This window comes from Calonectris borealis, chromosome 27 (assembly GCF_964195595.1).
Source record: "Calonectris borealis chromosome 27, bCalBor7.hap1.2, whole genome shotgun sequence".
In the NCBI taxonomy this organism is placed as follows: Eukaryota; Metazoa; Chordata; class Aves; order Procellariiformes; family Procellariidae; genus Calonectris; species Calonectris borealis.
The window spans coordinates 3050362-3059747 of NC_134338.1; the positions used below are offsets into that span (position 1 = coordinate 3050362).

The 9386-nt window shown below is 53.9% G+C and overlaps 1 long non-coding RNA gene across 2 annotated transcripts; it reads left to right on the forward strand.

Moving 5' to 3' along the window:
* Nucleotides 1-1063: 1063 nt before the first annotated feature.
* Nucleotides 1064-2811, forward strand: LOC142093488 (uncharacterized). Of its 2 annotated transcripts, none has more exons than XR_012677433.1 (2): nucleotides 1064-1940; nucleotides 2332-2811. It is a non-coding gene; the product is annotated as an uncharacterized LOC142093488 (long non-coding RNA). The 2 variants fall into 2 exon arrangements; XR_012677434.1 differs by having other exon boundaries at nucleotides 1064-1862.
* Nucleotides 2812-9386: the final 6575 nt, after the last annotated feature.

Below are 9386 nucleotides of genomic sequence, written 5' to 3' on the forward strand. Positions count from 1 at the left end.
ATAAAGCATAGTTTGCAAAAAGGACAACGATAATATTATACTAATATTATTGCAGCCCATAAATAAACACGGGGAGAGATGCCACTGATAATCGGGAGGTCATTTCCAATTCAGCACCTTATTGTTTAACGCAGTGGCACAAAGTCTGCAGCGACTGTGTTAGAGGGCCAGGCCCTGCGCTGGGTAATAGCAGCACTTCTCTCTCATTTTAGAAGAGCTAGATTATCGGTATGGATCTCATTAACTCTCTGCCTTTGGCCACGTCTGAAACTGAGGAAAATCAACGTAATCCCATTGACACCAGTCGAAATACGATGATTTACATCCACTAAGTATCCGTCCATCCACCCTTGTCCCTGCAGTTCATGTATATTCACATAGCTGTATCGAAATGTTTGTAAATATAGATATCTGCATGTGCATATGTGTTTATTTCTGTTTAGCTCTATTTATACACACATATACATGCATATATAATTTTCTGTCTTTAAAATATTAAAATAAATTACATCTTTTCACAGAATACAGACATTAATTCTGTTTCCAGGAGATTTGTCAAATCAGTGGTCTGTGTTTGCATAACAAGCTCTTTGGTTATGCTGCACTGCATATAAATTACCACCTTGTCAGGCTCCAGATCAAAATCATTGGATTTTAAGCAGAATCTCTCACATTGATTAAGATGTGCTTTATGTTATGCACATCCATTACATCTAGAGCCCTGAAAGCAGCTTCAGAAACAGGCTGGATGTGGCCAAAGAGGCTATGGAAACGCCACAAACCTCTCGAATCCTTTAGAGAGGGGATCCCCTCTTGCCCTGCCTTCGATGCCTGGCCTCTGGCTGGCCGGGCAGGGACGGGTGCTGGGGGGATGCTCCGTCCCTGGACCCCTCCGGGGGGTTACGAGGGGCTGCTGCCTCCTTTCTGCGATGGAGGAGCCGCAGCCTCGCGTGCGGTTTGGGCTCGTGGCGTTATCGCACGCGCACATACGCACGCATGCACACACACGCAGTCTATTAAAAGTACAAACCCCAGACTGCATCTCCTCCTCTCAAAAGCTCCACTTATCTGCCGCGGCAGTGAACAGCTTGGGGTTTATAAAGTGTAATCGGGAAGTGCAGTCCCCCTGTCAACACAGGCAACAGTCGTCTGTTCGTTTGTTTTAATGAGATAAAGCCCTCTCCAGAAGTCAGGGCGATGGGCTCCAAAGCTCTTTGCTCTGACTTTTCCCCTCCCAGTTTGCCGGAACACCCAGGGCCCAGCCACACCAACTGCTCTCTGATTTGTCCGGTTTTGCCCCGATGCACGAACACAAAGTGCATCGGCGCCTGGTTGCTCGGGGACCTCCATGGGCTGGGACCCAAAATCAGGACCCTTGCTGCGTTGGGTTATCAGAGTCCTGGCAGCAACGACGGTCAGTACACCGGCTACTTTTATTTCTGGAAAAAGGGAGGGGTTTTTTTAATGGGGAAAAAAGGCATGAAGTAATAGCTCAGAAATTCCCGTCGGATGGAGATGCTCATTTCTGCTCAGCTCATCTCAGCTCCATCTCGAGCTCCCGCACAGCGCCGGCCATTCAGACCCTGCATCCCCTCTGCCAAGCCCATGACTTCCCAGGAGCAGTGGCACACTTCTTTTAAGAGAGAGACTTAACCACGATCAAGAGACGGCACGGCACAGAAAGCCTACCAGCTGCCCAGGTGGCTCCGATGGAAAAATCACCTTTCCTGTTGAAAAAGCGAGCGCTGCTCCTAGCCAGGACTTGTCTTGCTGCAGCTCCCAGGCTTCCCGGAGGCTGCCAAGAAAAGGGTCATGTCTAGCTGTATTTTTAGCTTGCTGGCACCTGCCCATGAGCAACGAAGGTGAGACTCGCCAGCTCACTTCATGCAAGACTATAGAGTAGCAGCAGATGGGACCAGTTCCTGGTTGCTGACGGGGATGTGAGTAGAAGCTGAAATTAAAGCAGCTAAGTTATGGAGGCCTGGGTGCTTTTTCTCTGTGTGCCAGTAGTATTTTGCCTTAGTTTGCACAGAGGCACTGGGGAGCCAGCTACAGTTTAATTGTATTTCTTTAATTTTACCAGCCAGAAGCCTTGAGGCAGAGCCACATGAAAGGAAATTATGATTCGGGTGAATTCCTCTTTTTGTTTACCTATTTAAAGTGCATTTCCTTGGTGCTTTTTCCATTCAAGGCAGAGAAAGAAACCCACAGAAAAATGCAGCAAAATGAGTTTTAAAGTCTCCTACCATGCTTACGCAGAGGAGAGGCAGGGACTTGCTGGTGTCCCGGGGTGTCTCATGCCATACAGCTATTTTTTTATGGGGGAAACAGGAGCTCCAGCTGTCCTTGAGGTCAAATACTGAACCCGAATCAAGTGCAAAGAAGCCTCAGAAAACAGAGCCTGGACCAGCGCCGAACCCCAGCCCCTCTGCCTGCCCCGCAGACGAGCATCCCTGCAGCATCCCTGCCAAGACTCCAAGGCCACCAGGCACGGCGAGCGGGAGAGACCCTTAGGGCCGATACTTCTTCAAGGAACATCTCCCAGTCCATAAATATTTCCACCAAAATGCAGGACAAAACATAATGTTTAAAAGATTGAATAGAAGATATATTATGCTATTGCATAGCAATCCTGTCTTCAGGAATTTATGGCTTCGATATATCCCCTGTTAAAAGAGGTTCTGCTGGCTGATGGAGGAGTTCAATTCATCTTGTATCTGTTGCAAACTATCAATATTATGGTTTGCCCGTTTAAAGGGGAATTGGGATCAAGTCTTTTGGCTATTTATGATAAAAAAAAAATATGAAAAATCCATGTGGCATCATTGATATCGTGCTTGCTATGGGTTAATCCACTGTGATCCTTCCCTTTCCCACCCCACTTCAGGGATGCATCGAGTTTTGGGTGTGTGTGAAGCTGCCTGGCAGGAAGGGACCAAAGGCTGACAGTGACAGTGCCCAGTTTTATGGCAGCAGAGTTCTCCCGGCAGCTGCTCTTGCACGTACACGTCCATGCCTTCATCTCCTCTTGAGCGGGGCTTGCTTTAATCCAGCCCATCTCCCCTGATTTTACAGCGTCTGTGCCTTTATGCTCTATAAAACCTTCCCTGCGTGGCCGTGCTCACTGCCGGCGCGGTGCAGGACTCGGGATGTAAAAGTTTGGGAGTGAAATCAATCCATCATCACCAGATTTATAGACGGCCCTACCAAACACTTCACATTTTAATCACGGCTGAAATCCTATTTGATATCCCCCCAAAAAGACTAAAAGCAAATGCAAAACCAAATCCCAGGTTTTTTCTTGCTTTTCCCCTTGTGCAAGCGTGGATGATGAAGGGGTTTGGCTGGTGCTGCCCAGCTGCGCGCGGCGATGCGCACCCTCCATCAGCCAGCCCTCCCGCTGCAAATGCCAACCGAAAAAGGGGGGTGACCTGGCTGAGGCGGGGTGCGAGGGCAGCCGGGGCTCCCCAGGGTGCCTGCTCCGTGCTTTTCCCGTGCCGCTACGGGAGCGACGCAGCCCCGGGAGCTGCCAAATTGATTTCGCGGCGCGGTGGCACAGCCTTTGTCTGCTTTTGGCAGGGGGCTCTGGCACGGCCGCGCTGCCGCTGCTCAGGGTTGATGATGATTTACGCTGCGCTGGGATCCAGGGCCCCCGGCCAGCAGCGGGGCCAGCGTGCAAGGTGCTGGGCAGAGATACCCACGCAGACCTGGCCCCTGCGGGGCTCGCAAGAAACAGGTTAATAGACACATCTGAATGGGAACGATGGGGAGGCGAAGCCCGGGGGGGATTAGAAAGCATTTGCTCATGCTAATGCAAGGGATGCTTGTGCTTTACCCACCTGCAAAACAAGTCCCTTTCAGGGCATGGTGGTACAGAGCTGCTGTCCCTTCCAGGAGGGCAGAGACTCCCAGAGCGATGTGCAATCTGCTCCCATTTTTACCATGCTCTTCCAGATAGCATGGGATCAGCAGGACCGCTTCAGGCACCTCTTTCCTTGAGAAAAAGCCAGAGCTCATGGGAGAGCCGGGGCTCTGCTGCTGAATTGCTGCAGGGTCCCTGCACCCCCCCAGGCTGGGCATCCCGTGGGCACGGCCCCTCGCCTGCATCACCAGCACGCCCAGCCATGCCACCCCCCCTCCCGCCTCCGCAACAGTTTCTCCTTCCTTGCTGGGAAGGGCACAAGCACAGTGCTGGGCAGAGGGGGGATTTGGGAGAAAGCAGGTTATAAAACACTCAGCAAAGTTCCACTCGGTGCTTCAGGTCTAAAATTAATAGGTGCAACCCATAATCCTCTCTTAGAGAGAGATGGGGGAAAGGCAAGAGAAAAATAATGGTCAAATCCCCATGCCTTGCTGTCGGAGAGTCCTCCAGGTCTGTGAAGTTCAATGCATAGGAAATGAGGTGGAGACTCAGCACGTTTGCAGGGAACACGGGTCAAAAGTGACCTTCACGACGGCAGCCCAGGGTGCGGAGCGGCGCGAGGCTGGCCCGTTCGCCTCCCAGCACAGCCGGGCTGCGGCGGGAGAGGGACGGGGGGCTTAAAGCCTGTCCCTTCCGAGCAGGCAGCGCTGCGGGCAGGGAGGGGTGGGCAGCGGGAAAGAAATGAGGCTGCTGCGCCGTGCCTGGCCGGGTGTCCTGTCCTGTGGAGGGGGCTGATTTTGGGTGGCATCGTTGGAAATCCATTGCATCCACCCAGGAGCTGCCTGTCTTTAGGACAAGAGATCCCGCGGCACCCCACTGCCCCCCCAACAGTTCACCCCATGGCATCGGGGCTCCCACACTCATCTTTCACCTGATTTTGGAAATCCTCACCCCGGGGAGTGGGGCCGAGGGTCTGCGCTCTCCGTCCCCACCCCGGCTCAAAGCTGGCCCCCCTGCCCTCGCCGCACGTGTCCCCGCTCGCTATTCACATCACTCGCCGCTTGCCTTCAAAGGGCTTCTCTGCGAGAGGGAGGACGTGGCCACCTCTGCCTGCCGCTCCAGCACGCCGGGGTTCTGTTAGCAGCTGCACCGCACCGGAGATACCAGGGGCAGGCAGGGGCGGGGAGGGGGCTCTCCTCCTAGCCTGAATAATTTACATTTTATGAGAAAGCCAAGGCAAATTATGGAGAAAAGGGATGGGGCGGAGCAGGATGCTGCTTCCCATCGTGCTGCCTGCAGGTGAACCCCAGCACGGGACAGCGAGCCCCCCCGCAGCCATCATCCCCTGCCCCGCGCCGCTGGACTGGCACCACGTGCATGCGAGGGGGAAAATACAGTCGCCTGGTGCCTCTCCGTCAGCCCTGTCCTCCCCACTGCCCCGTCTCCACCCTTTGGCTGCTCCTTTCCTGACCTAAACCTGGGCCTGGCGACTCGTCCTGGCCATGCGAACGGGCTGCGGGCGCTGCCGTCACGGGGTGCTTTTGGGGGATGCACCGTGCCGGGAAGTGTCGGCTTGAAAGGTAAAACGCTGCCGAACCCGGTATCTCGGCACAGCCAGGCAGCGAGGCCGGCACGGCCGCGCTCTCCAGTGCTCCTCGCCGCGGTGGCCGTCGGCGATGCTTTAACCGCCGTCTTCAAAGGACAACGGGCAAAAGCAGCGGGGACGGGGGCTGAGCGCCGGTGATGAACGAGCCGCTGGGAAAGACGGATGAGCCGAAGCCACCGAGGGCCCCCGCGCTCCTTGATTATGAGAGCTGCTCGAGCGGTGATGGGAGCAGCAAGCACTGGAAGTGTTTAAAGGAGCAGCTGGTGCACTGGGGAGTTCAAAATTAAAGAAAAAGTGGTTTTTTCCAAAAAGCAATCTATTCAGAAGCTATTATGCCCTGGTACCTGTGTTGAACTTCCTTGTTCTTCATTGCAATGACATTTGCATGAAAATGGGATTAAAAAACATTCTTTAGGGTAACAGATTCCCACCTGTTCTCGCTGCTTGTTCCCAACCCGAAGGGATCATCTGCTCGGGATGAGGCTGCACCCGCGCTGTGCTGCGGCTGCAGCGGGGTGTGATGGGGCGACGGAGGGACGAGCCCCGCTCCCCCCGTGTCCCCCAGCCTCTCCCATCCCTGCCTCCGCTCCAGTGGACTCCTCATTGCTCAAACACGCTCCGACAAAAAAAAAAAAAACAAAAACCCTGTGCTGGTCCTTTTCTATTTGTTCGGTAATCATATTTGATTTAATTTCATGTTTTCCCCTCATTCTTTTTGCTGTGCTTTCTGCTCAGAAATAATGATGGCAATGCGCTGCTATTACTCCTGTCTATGTAGCTGGTTCCTCTCCTCTCCTTCCCTTGTCATTTCCATCCCTGATTTTTTTTCCCCTCCCTTTCACACAATGACTTCTGCATTTCAGCTTACTCACCTGGAAACTGCTACATTTCCTGGTTCATTCTGATTAGATTGTGTCTCACAGCCGCGTACTGCTGAGCCATTTTTAAATAAGACGTTCGCTTAGCACAATCACCTAATTATTTGGAGTTTAGCGCCATTGTATTTTTACATACGCTTTTACAATTGATTTTTTGGGGGCAGGAAAGAAGTGCAATTGTTCCCCCACAAACCGACGTATTTTATACATGTGGGTTTTTGTGTGCATATTACGTTTTTAGAAAATCAATTTCTGGCCGTGGATGTATCTGTGCAGCCTGAGACAGAATGTGTGCAGCGGAGCTGGAGCCGGAAGGACATCGGAGGACCTTGCAAAGAGCTGACACAAAGCAGACATTTATTCCTGTGCCATAACTAAACAACCAGCCAGCCGTCCCTGCGTGGAGCTCCAGATTTATCTCTGTTCCACACATGCCCAGTGCCCTCTTGCCTGGGCTCTCAATATGTGAGGTGACTCACGATGCTGAGAATTTGAAAAGCGCTGCTGCTGTTTAAGAAAAAAAAATTTAAAAAATAAAAATAAAAGAGGTGCGTGCAGCTGCCTCCCCGAAGGCTGCCTGGCCTTGCCTTCACCCCGCTGAAGGATGCTACCAGCCACCCTGCCCCCGGGGCTGCATCCCCTCCCCGCCCGCCGCGCCAGCACCGTCCCGCTCCCCATCACCCCCCAGCAGCCACGGGAAGGGGGACGTTGCCTCTGGCTGGAGCCCCTAAAAAAAGAACTGGCCACCCTGGCACGGGGCTTTGCGGTTGGGAGCAAGGCTGGAAACTGCTGTTGCAAGCGGTTGCCTGGTGGGAACCGGGACGGGAGGTGATGCAGCGGCTGCTTCTGACCCAGCGTGGGTCCTACCCCTTCCCCAGCAGGATTAAAACAAGTACCTTGGCAAGGAGGAGCGGGCTGCCAGCTCCCTGCAGCCCCCTGCGCTCGCCAAGGCGAAAGGAGGAGGAGGGCAGAAGAACCAAAACCAACGAAGCATTTGCAGAGGTACATAGAGACACACACGCAGATATCAACCACCAAACAACAAAAACCCCTCTGCTTCGATTGCCTTTCTAATGCCTCTGCAGCCATCTGTCTCTCCTGGGGGAAGGCTCAGTTTTTCCGTACTTAAAGGATTTGTAAATTCATTGCAAACAAGAAAAGCGAAGGCAGCGGAGCCGCGCGCCCGCCCAGCAGCGGGGTTTGATGGCCCATCTGGCAGAGCACCGCGCTCCTGCCCGCAGCCTGCCGTCCCCTGCCTGCAACGGGGGCCTAAACGCCCCCGTGCACCGATAACTGGTTATTTAATTACACATGCCGGCAGCCGCAGAGGAGGGGGAGCACCGGCCGCTGCAGCGCGGGGGGCATTTCTGGCTCTGCTGGGGCATTTCTTTTTTCGCCAGGCTCCTTCCTTGGCTCTGCAACAAGCCCTGGAGCCTCCCTTGTCTCACTCCCTGCCTCAGTTTCCCTCCTGATGAAACGAAAAGGACGCTAGCAATATTTCTGCCGACCGTGACGGAGACAAGGCACATGCACGGGGAGCCGGAGCAGCGGTCAGGGCTTGTCTCCAGCCAGGTCTCGGCTTTCCAGCCAGGTAGGTCAGGCAAAAAAAAAGGTGAGAGGGATTTATTTCCTCTCTAGTTCAAGACTGACAAGGACACGGCTTAATCTAGGACAGGCATGCTCGAAATCCTCGTGCTCTAAAGATAATTTATAGGGCAAAATTTTGCCACATTGGTTTAAGCTGCCTTTGACTGGGATTGCATTGGCGGTGCTTACGATTAAGCGGAATCACGGATGTAAATCAGGAGCGGCCCTGGGAAGTTTCCTGGCATTGCACTCTCGTCGCTGTGATCACCAGTCCAAATCAACAGCATCTCCATAAACCTGCGTGACATTGCATCAGGACCGGAGATCGTACCGGTATAAATCTGGAGAGGCGCTTGATTGTGATATTAATTTTAAGGGGCAAACAAGGAAGAGATGCTCCCAGGTCCTTCAGGGTAAGGAGGGGACGGTGTTCAGGTGTGACGGAAAGTTCATCTTGGTTGCTTCATCCATCCTTAGTCAAGAGCGACATCCCTGAATGCCCTCTGACCTGAGGGCTCAGGAATGCAAAGGAAAGCCATGGTTTTTTCCTGGAAGGAAACGCCTCGGCTTCAGCCTGGGGCCAGCCCTGCCGCCGGGGAAGCTCGGGGGGGAGCACACCCACCCCAGCACCCTCCTGCACGGCCGAGCTGGAGCTCCCGCAGCGGCTCCGCTCTGCGTGGTGGGATGCTTTAGATGCGGATGTTGTTCGCTGCCCCCTCCCGCCCCAGCAGCTCCCGGCGTGGGTGAAAGCAATATTGATTAGACTGCCTTATGATTTCTAAGTAATTCTTGGCAGCCGACGCCGACGGCTTTGTTAATAATCAAGAGGCAGATAACGTGTGAACTATCTTGACTGGAGATGGCAGCCAGAAGATGGGAGCTGCCTGCCTTCCCACCCGCGCTGATCGGGGCTCGGAGGGGGCTGCAGCTGGGGTTTGCAAGAAGAGACGACGAAAAGCCCATGCTCTGGTCTCAAAAACTAAAGGGTTCGGGATCTGCAAGGTGCTCAGCATCCCAGCACCCCCTTCAGCATCAGTGCCAGGGCTCCCCGGCGTCTCCCCGACTTGAACTTGCCGGAGTTATAAAAAATGCTCCGCTCGGGCTTAATCTTCTCTCCGCTTAGGAAGTTGCCAACTTAAACCATTCAAAATGATAATCTGGGCAGCGGCAGTAAGTCAGCCCGGCGGCAGCCCATCGCTCGGCGGGGCGGGAGGGCTGCTCTGCAGCGCGGGCACAGACGGGCAGTGCTCCGCCGCGGGATTTATCGCCCTGCGGTGTCCTTCGTCCCCAGCCTTGCGATCCCTAATGGCTGTGCAAAGGAGGAGCTCAAAAAGAGATTTAAGGCCTGGCACGCCACGGATGTGCTCTGGGTACAGGCTGCTCCGTCTCCCTTCCCTTGGATTTGGTGCTGGTTCAGCAGAAAATTGGGATAAGGGTGGATGAGGACTGCTTT